Consider the following 11,244-nt stretch of genomic DNA (forward strand, 5'->3'; position numbering starts at 1 on the left):
ATAAGTGAAAAAAAATTACAATGCATTAAACTACCTGAATCTTAGGGCGAACACAACCTAACATTCGAGTGCAGGATTATTTTCAGACAGGCATATCCGTCAAACTGCTCGACGCTGTGTGTCTTTATCACTGACAGGTGTGCGCTACGCGGCCTACGAAACAACTCTAACGTGAAACATCGCCTGACAAATGATTATTGATTCTGAATGACGCCAGGAACTAAGGCAATGTATAAGGTAGGCTACGATACAAAAAAATATAAAATATGTTCATGGATTGCTTTCATAGATTTTGTTATAGGCTATGCATCGCGTCAGTCAGTCATTTTGATGGATCTCAGCAGTCGTATTCTATCATATTTATAGCCTATAATGAATAGGGTGTATTTGTATACTAAATACAGACATTTGTGTACTAATGTCAGACATTAATTAATAAATATTAGACATAAAGTCTCCCTTAGATGAAAATCAAGGTTTTAATATTGTTTATGTCTGTGGTGTTTTTTAAATGCTTTAAGACAAACCATGTGTAAATTCATAAGTCAACACCATTGCTGAGTATTTTATTCTTAAAACTGCAGTGAAAAACACAATCTACCTTGTAACCAATCAGGTGTGATCGTCTTTGAGTGGATCTCTGAGCTGCTGTGAGTGAGTGGAGGCGGGGCTAATAGCATATTCATAGAACAGCATACTAAATGAGGCAAGGGTGTAGACTAGAGTAAATAGTCAAATAAAGAGTAAATTTAAGCTATTTTAAAGCCTGAATATTTTTTTTTTTCAAGGAAAAAACACTTAAAAATGTAATTTTGGTGATCAAATATGAATTTTTAGGGATAAAATTATTGACTACTGGGGAACTTTAATGTAATAAAACATCCGCTCCCAAGTCCAGACAAGTCTGTTGATTTAAAAGAGTCTTCCGTGAAAGATTATTTTACTATTTTATTATAGGTCTACATTTTAAATTGGGAGTAAATTTGTTTCGAGTTTTTCTTTTCAGTTTTTTATGTTTTGTGTTTTAATTTAATGGAACTCATGAAGTTTTCTTCAAGGTATTTTTTTTTTTCATAACACAGCTTCCCCTTTTTTTTTTACTTCAGATATGCAGATTACCAGATAAACAAGATCTGTACTATATTAACAGTCCCAGGGCCTGAGATTTAAGTTTATTCTGTGAAGTTTAAGATGATGTGGGGGGAAATGTTTCAAATGGAACTTAAATTCAACAACATATTACTATAATAATCATAGAGATGTGTAAAATGTATTTTTTATAATAAAGATTATAGAAATTACATGATGTACTGTACTATGAAATGCCTAATAAAGTCTTGTATGTGCAGTTATTGTCTCAATTGCATGTGTCTAAGTTATTGTAGATTGTGATTGCAAAATATATGTTGATAGCTGTAAATTAAATTAAATTGCCACACTGTTGGTTATGTAAGTAAAATCCTTAGAAACTGGAGTAATAGTATGTTTTACTGGTGTTTTTAAAAAAGCATATATACTTCTTCATTACATGCACCAAAACTTTAATGAAAAAAGATCAAGGAAAGTGTGATTTTTCATGATATCACCCATTCAGTGTTTTGATGCTGAATGTAAAGATTATAATTCAAACAGAGTAGAAGCCATTTTAAGACATCTTTAGCTCTAACTCCGTATAAATACACTTCAGGCATGTGACAGAAAGGGAAATGGCTGACGGATCATGGAGTTGTGGGCACTGTCCATGGTGCTGTATGATTTCTGTGACTTCCTTCTTTTTCATCTTGGGTTTAGATAGGGAGGTAGCAAAGATCATGTATTTTGTTTTCCTTTTTGTTAGGTTACTTAAAGATCCGCTGTTTGATTATCGTTGTCCTCACATGCTTCCACAGTCACTGAAAAATAAAATCAACCGACCTGCAGTGGGAATCCATCTTTGTCAAAAGTACTTACCGACACAAGTGCATGCAGAGCTCATGCATATCTACAGTTTTTATTTTATTTTCCAGCGTTCAATTTTGTCTTAAGTGGACAGGACAGATATTACCATGCCAAGTAACAAAGGAAAAGTGAAGAACAAAAAACTTATTCTTAAGGTTAGGCTACACTTTAACGAACCCTGAACGAACGGAAGAGTGTCCACAAACTCTGAGCTCTTGACAGTTTATTTCAGATCACGGGAAGAGGAAATTATTGTAGCAGAATTATTATTGTTTTTGATGACCTATTTTGATGACGCTGTTACGTGTAGTTCGCCTTACGTTTCTTAATGTTCTTCGTGTTCATGTAAATCTTAAACTTTTTCTTTAAGTTTCGTCATTTGTTTTTCCGGGACCTGAAGAAGAAAAAGCACGTGAACGACACTGAATGTTATCTGTAGCAGAACATCAGGGATTCCAACACGATCAAAGAGTTGGCTTAGGCAATGCCGTAATGGTTAAAGACGACAACTTTACAGTACACCAGAAGTAGCCTATCCTGTGTGGTTTAGTCTAGTCACGTGCTCTTTGTTTATGTCCAACAGCTCTGTTTTGTTCCACCTGTCGCTTCTTTAACAGCAGTATTCAAACAAATGAACAGAATCTTATATTTCTACGACTTTGTCGTTTCTATGGTGTGTTATGGCAAGTCGTTTTGACTTTTATTCATTAAAAAATGTAAATTTTTACTATTAGCCTAGCAATTCAATTGTTGATATCAAGAACAGACATTTGCTAATGTAACCACGTAATTACTGATATAAAAAAATGATGATATTTACTAGTAATAGGCCTAATTGTATTTCTGATTTGTGAAATTGGAATTTCAACTATCAATTATTGGTATCAATAACTGAATTTGGATGGCAGCTTTAAAAAATAAAAATAAAAACTAGTAAAAATACAATTACAGATATCAAGAATTATAGTTTTTAGTTGATTTAATTCTTACAGAATCAAGAATTCGTATTTCTGTGAGTGATGACGTCATTGTTAATGTAAAAAAAAAAAAATGTAATTTTAATTCCTGATATAAAAATTGCCATTGTTAGTAGTAGAAATCGAATTCCTGATATCAAGAATTAACATTTTAACTAGTTAAGAAAATTGTATGACTTGTTGTGTATAACTGATCTCTTCTTCCATTGGTCAGAGGCATTGAGAAGTGTTGTGTCGTCATCACCACAGCGCCTCCCAGTCCCAACGGCAGCTCGTTAAACTTCTGCTTTAAATGAAATGAATTGCATAAAGGCACAAAGGAGAAAGTTAAAAATAGTTTTTATTTACGTCATAAATCTTCAAACACAGTAAAAAAAAAAAACTTTGGGCGTCTAGATGTTCCCGCGTTTCGTGAGGAGAAGAGTATAGAGTTCAAAAACACAACAATCAATGAAGACTGAAGCCACGAAAGTACAGTGAGTTTATAACGGTCAAGACGCGAATCAGAGCACATAAATCTCTTTAAACCTTATAACACTAGCTTACAATGGTACCCTGGTGTTCTTCTACACAATCTTTAAGAAAAAATGCTGAAAATGAATGAAATCTCAAAGCTACAGACATTCTACTCAAAGTTTTGCAAGTTGAGATTGTAGTATCAGTAATCCACCACAAGAGGGAAGTATACATCTGACTAAACATCAGTGGACACAAAGCTGGCCAGCTCGTGGACATGCAACTGTTTCAGGTTTGATCTCTTCATTCCTCCACCTTCGCAAAAATGTATTATGCCGTGTGTGTGTGTGTGTGTGTGTGTGTGTGTGTGTGTGTGTGTGTGTGTGTGTGTGTGTGTGTGTGTGTGTGTGTGTTTGTGGACAAAATGTCCCCACAAAGATGGCAATATCCAAAATCCTTGTCCTTGTGGGGACGTTTTTTTGTTCCACATGAGGAAAATAGATCCTTATAAATCATACTAAGTGGTTTTTTGAAAATGTAAAAATGCAGAACATTTTCTGTGATGGGTAGAGTTAGGGTTAGAGTTAGTGTAAGGGGATATAATATACAGTTTTTACAGTATACAAATCATTATCAATGGAAAGTCCCCATAAAAAAAGTGTGTGTGTGCGGATAATACCGTCCAACATAGCTGTCAAAGCAGATTACTTTCAGAATGTTTACCAGACACACACCCAAACAGACAAAATATGCAAATACATTGCAAGTGCGTGGTGGTTACCAACATACATTGTTGTGGCAGTTTCTAAGGAAATCTAATGTACCTGACGAATATATATGTACTATATAGTATGCATCAATATGGCAGTCTCACATGAACACTAAAGCACGTTTTGGAAGATGTTGTGGACAAAGTACTTCTGCTAAATATGAAATTCACCCTCATGTCATTTCAAAACTATACTAATTTCTTTTTTTCTGGAGAAAAGTTCAGTAGAATTTCTGACATGATCCTTTCCAAATGCTTGATTAGAAAGGAAATGAGAAAGGGCCCTGTCAAGCTCCAAAATGTATTTTTATTTAATTGTTTTAATTTTTCAATTATTATTCTTCTTTATTAAGTCATTTTTGGAGCGCAGCAGCGTCATTTCACTTACATTGTATATATATTAGAAATTCTTTTCTCATTTTGTGTTCAAAATGAACATCACGAGGGTTTGGAACAACATGAGAGTGAGTAAATAATGTCAGATTTGATTGATAAATAGTTTCAAAACACAGATGCCTCATTATTTACAATTGTTTGGCCAAACACTGGGCTTGAAACATCACACTTTCACCAGTGTTAGTGCTAGTGACACTTGTGTATTGTAGTAGGTGAAAGTGTTAGTTTTATCAGAGGATGCAATAGCATGTCGGAAGGTTTTATCACTCTCGAGGCCTCGCGTGGTTGTTCAGTGAAGTGACCCGGATTCTGAAGCAAAGTGGTGGCGGTGTTGTCGAGTGGGAATAGGTGGGGGGGCTTGTATGATGAGAGTGGATTAGAGATGGGGGGGGGGGGGGGTGATGCAGTTTTGCAGCTGTGCGTGTGCTTCTGTGTCTGTGTGTGATTACAGGGGGGCAGGAAAGGTTCAGAAGTGTTGGAGCAGAAAATCTCTCTTCTCTCTCCTCCTCCTCTTTCTCTTTCTGTCACCGGGCCAGACGTAAAGCAACAGCAATTTGTGCGATTTCACAGCTCACTGGATCCCAAAAAACTCTGACAACCTTATACTGAGAAAGGAAGAGAAGCGAGGAGAAATGGACGAGTGGAACGATGTTATGAACTGAACAAGGGGAATTTGAAGGTCCAGGGAAAATATAAATATGTGGAATAATGAGGAAATCTAACTATTACTGTGTCTCGTCGACTTGTTTTGCTTTAGAACCAAAGTGGTGAACTTAAACAGCACTAAGATATTCTTAAAATTAAACATTGAAATGTGTTAAACAGGGATAGTTCATCCACAAATAACCAGACTGTTGATAGCACCCATTGACTTCCATAGTAGAAAAAAAAAAAAAAATACTATGGAAGTCAATGGCTACCGTCAACTGTCTAGTTACCGACATTCTTCAAAATATCTTCTTTTGTGTTCAGCAGGAGAAAAAAACTCATACAGGTTTGGAACAACTTGAGGGTGAGTAAATGATGACAGAATTTTCATTTTTGGGTGAACTATCCCTTTAATATTAACTGCGTAACTACATTTAAATATTAAAATAAAGCAAAATATTAACATGACAATCTGAACAGTAAAACAGACAGTTTTGAAAAAGAAAACTTGTGGTCAGCATCAATCATGTTTATATAACCTCACTGCAATCGGACCCTTATTTAATGTAGTCTGGGTTGTGTTTTCTTTTCCCTTGAGCAGTTTTTTTATGGTTTTCAAGGACACGGGCACATCACACAACCTGTCCATGTTAATATCACGCATTTCAGAGTTTAATTGAACATATGGCTTTAGATGGTTCCAAGAAAAATATGGTTAGATGCATTTCATTATTTGCTTTTAGCATGACGTGTGTCAGTCGAGAACCACTGATCTAGGTAATAACCTCAAAACATTTTTTTTTTTTTAAAACATGATTTAGTAAGCAAAGTTCAAAAGTTTGGGGTCAGTGAGATTTTTTGTATTTAAAGGAATGAATACTTTTGTTCAGCAAAGACAGATCAAATTGATCAAAATTGACAGACATGTCAAGACTTTTACTTTGTTATACAAAACTTCTATTTCAAATAAATCCTTTAAACTTTCTATTCACCAAAGTATCCTGAAAAAAATGCATCCCAAGCAGCACAACTGTGTTCAACACTGATAATAATCATAAATGTTTCTTGAGCAGCAAATCTTCATATTAGAATGATTTTTGAAGGATCATGTGACACTGAAGACTGGAGTAATGATGCTGAAAATTTAGCTTTGATCACATAAATAAATTATTTTAAGATGTAATGATATTTCACAATATTACAGTTTTTACTGTATTTTTGATCAAACAAATGCAGCCTTGGTGAACATAAGAGACTTTTTGAATGGTTGTGTATCAGTTGTCTAAAAAGATTCTGCAGATTTGTTCCTACATACTGGTCTTTTGTGCCCTCCATTCGTGAGTCTTCTGCTGGCTTAAGAACTATACTATGAGCTCAGCACAAAATCTGGCCCTGAGGACCACCTAATCCTCCAATCTCTTCACCAGCATTAACCGCTCTTTGAGGTTCCATTTGTGTGGCCTTTTCCTTTATCTAATATTCAGAGATGTGTCACTTTTAACCCCAGAAAAACCTCTGAAGCTGTCCTGAATGCATAATGCTCTCTCCTGAACAATTACGGTGTTTGCAGACAAGCGAGGGAGAAACTCGTGCAATAATTGAAAAGGCATTTGCCAGGATGACGGAGCACTTAAAAGAACCGCCTCCTCAGAAGAGGAGCTTCAAGTGCCCTCAAGATAAGATATGTCACCTGAGTTCTTTGTCTCGAGGGCTGTTGGACATCTGGATTGGCTTTTAAGGTCAGTCATGGGACAGGAAGCCCCTTTAATCCCACCAGCTGTAAAATGAGGAGGATATTCCTTGAGTTGCGGAACAGTAGCTGCCTACACGTCTAATCACACCACATCACCTTACAGACTTGGAAGAGTTCATGAAAAATTAAGATTATTTACTCTCCCTCGTGTCGATCCAAAGCAGCGTGGATTTCTTTCTTCCATGGAACACCAAAGGTGACTTAAACAATGAATAAGGACTGAGGGTGACTCAAAAATAGCCATAAAATAATGAATATTAGTTCATGTGCTATATTACTAATTTTCTGAAACCATTCGAAAAATTAAGAATTTGATAGCTAAAGATATGACCTCTAAACACAAGTGCATTAAAGCATGATAAATAACTGCTCTGATAAATAAATAATGCAAATGAAATGGAGATAAAGGGCATATACTGTAAAAAGTGATCATTTTAACGGTTAAAGACTGTAAAAATGCTATGGTAAAAATGTGTTAATTGGTTAATGGTTAGTTCTCTTACTAGATAAGGTGCACTATTTTACAGTAGAATACTTTTACATGTACAGTTTTTGGAAGTGAAAAAGAACAAGTCATCTTATAATTTACAGCGAAAAAGCGAGTTTAAAAAGAAAAATGTTGGAATTGTGAGAAGTCGCAATCACCTAAATCATCTAAATTTAAGTTTAATCTGTAAAGCCTAAAATGCTGTTACTATATTTTTAAAGGTAAAGTTCTGGCAACCACATGTACCGTATTTTTACCATAAATGTCACAGATTTTTATTTAATTAAATTTTTTTTACAGTGAATGTATTTATGTGCCCCTATTATGCTATTTTAAAGGTTCCTAATCTTGTTTTGGAGGACTCCTACAAGAGGTTTACATGCACCCAAGATCAAAAAACACTTAAATTTGATCATAATACACATTGTAGCATCACCTCATTTCTCAAAGAGCCTGAAAAAAATGGTTAGTTTGAAGATTCAGTCTCTCTAAACCCCTCCTTTCTGAGAGCCTACTGTGCTCTGATTGGTCAGATGGGCTAGTCTGTTGTAATTGGTCTACTGCTTACAGCTTGTACAGCTACAACTACAGTAGAGCCGCGTCGACGTCATCGATTACGTCGACTATGAAAATACGTCGACATGCTTCACATTAATTAATTACGTTTAAATATCGAGTAATGGCGGCTTCTGCCCCCTGCTTGAACATTGCAATTGAAAATTTAACATCTAAAAACTAATACATTTTCATTCATCTGTTGCACAAAAGCAACAAGATCAACTAAAACAAAATAGAAATGATTTACAGGCCAGAGTCTCTATCTATTTATAACATGTTTGCAGTGTTGAACAATGTAGCCAATCACAGACATATGTGTTGATTTCTTGAACGCAATGGCCAATCAGATGCATTTAAGATAGAATTCCATCACCGCTCAAAATGGACTTTTTGTTCAGTGCTGAATTCTGCATACTGGCAAATCATCTGATTATAGCAAACAAAGTGTAGATATTATGAAAGATTCTTTGTGCAGCCAGTTTCATTGATAATAACAGAGATTTGTGAGGTCACGATGAACTGAGATGTCAGCTTTTTAGGAATTATTAAAGGAGAAATCCGTCCCGCGCAGGTCTCTAATGTAGACTTAAAGACTAACGTTATATTTACATTAACAGTAGCCTAGGCTGCAATCTAGTGTATGTGAACCTTTTTGCAGATAAACACAAGTGCATTTTCGGACAAGATAATGGACAAGTTAATCATACTCCCATTACGTTAATTAATAACAGACTATAGTAAACACATTTCCTAAATAGGCCTGTGACTGTATACATCTTACATTTTATGAAATAGTTCCATTAGTTAAAAATAAAGTTTAAAATGCTTCTTGTTCGCATATTTCATAATAAAATGACAATTACCCTTTCTGAAATAAAGCATTTTGTCATCATTCATATATTTCATGTTAAAATAATATACAGATGCACTAAAATACAGCCGATATATTGTTGTACTTATTATTTATTGGAGAGTTTGCCAATGGATAAATCAGCTAATTCCAAAAAATAATCATTAGATTAATCGGAAAATAATCGTTAGATTAGCCGACTAATTGAAGAAATAATCGATAGATTAATCGACAACAAAAATAATCACAAAACAAGTAGACGTTGTTCGTTGGCATTATGCACATTTGTACAAACCTACATAGGTTGAGACTGGAATTGCTGACGGCTCATTTCGGGAGTTCAGAAACTATTCTTTCTTTTAGGAGACAATGGGCCCTATCTTGCACCCAGCGCAACTGACTTTGTACACCGACGCATGTATCATTCCTATTTTGCACCCGCACACAGCAGACTTTTCCCTCCACAGACGCACGTCGGTAAACTAGGAAATGAATTTGCGCTCCCGGGGGCGGTTCAGCGAAAAGAGGAGGCGTGTTCCGGCGCAAACGTTCCCTGGTGCTATTTTGCAGGTTTAGAAAACAATTCCGCCACTGACCAGGAAAAACCTATAGTCTAAAGTCAGTGGCGCATTATTCATATGCTATTTTAAGGGCGCATGCTTGGCCATAATCAATGTAGCGTGTGCGCATGCACTTTGCTTATCTCATCTACACCCTCATTTTTAGAAAACCATACATTATTACAAGGAAAAATATTCCACACGAGGGAAATCATTGTTGTGTCCATGAAGATGTGAAAAAATAGGCATAAATCTAGCTTACGCATTTACCCAAATTATCATACGCCTGTTTAACCGAAGCTAATTTGGGTGTGTTTCTCCATCCCCAATGTCACTTCTCTGTGTTTTACGGCCCTGACGAGAACGTCGGTCTCCTCGGCTGTGAACCGCTCCTGGCGCGTGCCTGGCAAATCCGCCGTTATAATAGCAAACCGCCATGGAACAAGCATGCCTGCTCTTAAAGGGAATGTGAGATGTCGCTCTGATTGGTTTATTTCACGTTACGCCCAAACCACACCTATGAATGAAGCTACTTCAGACCAACCCATTTTAGATTTGCGTCGAGCGCAAGAGTCATTTATCCCGCCGGTATAATAGCAACAGCGCCCGAGACCCGCCCACAAAGTTACTTGCGTTTCGCGCTTGATACTTGCGTTTCGGATCGTTAAAATAGGGCCCAGTAACTTTATTTGTCGTGGACTTTGATCTTTCAAATTTTGAACAAATCTTTTCAAATTGTTCAAAAACAGCTATTACACACTGGCTGAAAGGTAATTATCTAAATAAAAAATTCAAAAAGCATAACAGCGGCACTTTAAAGAATAGAAGCAGGTATATAGATAAACACGGACTCTTTTAGACATGCTGTGTGGGCCCTGTTTTCTCACATGATCAAGGAATGACTGTGTAGGGTGAGGGGTCAAGTGAAGGTGGCATCCCCAAGCAGCCAACTGGAAAGCTTTGAGTTCAAAGGTCATTGAAAATATGCTCGATTGGTTGACTTGTCATACAAATCAGATCAGCTGCTAGCTGTACTAAAATGACCTGGCCTATTAACAGAGCAGAGACAGCAAACCGCTGCTAGTAGAATATCTGTTTCTTCATTTTTAAATTTTTTTTACCTTCAGATATGGAGTAAATGTTATAATGCTACACTGATTCTAGCTTAATTTTATATTCCCTCTGTGAGTTTGACCTTGTCTTCCTCGCCACAAGCATTTGTAAGAGTGTGATTTATCTGTCAGATTAATTTTGTTGGCTGCATTGAAATGTTTTTAAGATAGGGGTCACTCTTCGGGTCAAAGATGGCAGCCAATAAATTGAAGGGGAAGGGAGAGGGTGTTTAAAGCAAATTGTCAGAGGACAGAATAATTGAAAGTATTGCATTTGCACAAACATAATAGCATCTCTGAATTATTCAAAAGTGTATGGGATTATAGGGTCTGTAATAGAGTTTACAATTAAATGTGTGTTAAACACAACAATCAATAACTTTGTTTCGATAGTAAACATGCATTGCAGATATGCATTTACTTAGGACTGCTGTCGCAGAGGGAATGTGTCTTTTAGAATAGTGTGAATTTCAATAAAATCAATAACGTGTTTTCTTAAAGCTCTTAGCTGGCATTCAGTTTTGCATGCCTTGCAACAGCTATATGAGAGAGCTATCGGCACATATTTATACTCAAAGTAAGCACATCTTTCATCAGAGCGACATCAGAAGTATCATGCATGCATATCAACACTTGACATTAGGTGCAACGAACACATGTATATTGTACATTTTCTTTAAAATCAGTATTGATTTTGACCAAACCAACATTATTGTTGTTTAATGCAAACTAAAATATGT

Source organism: Leuciscus leuciscus, assembly GCF_965113295.1.
Source record: "Leuciscus leuciscus genome assembly, chromosome: 20".
NCBI classification, from domain to species: Eukaryota; Metazoa; Chordata; class Actinopteri; order Cypriniformes; family Leuciscidae; genus Leuciscus; species Leuciscus leuciscus.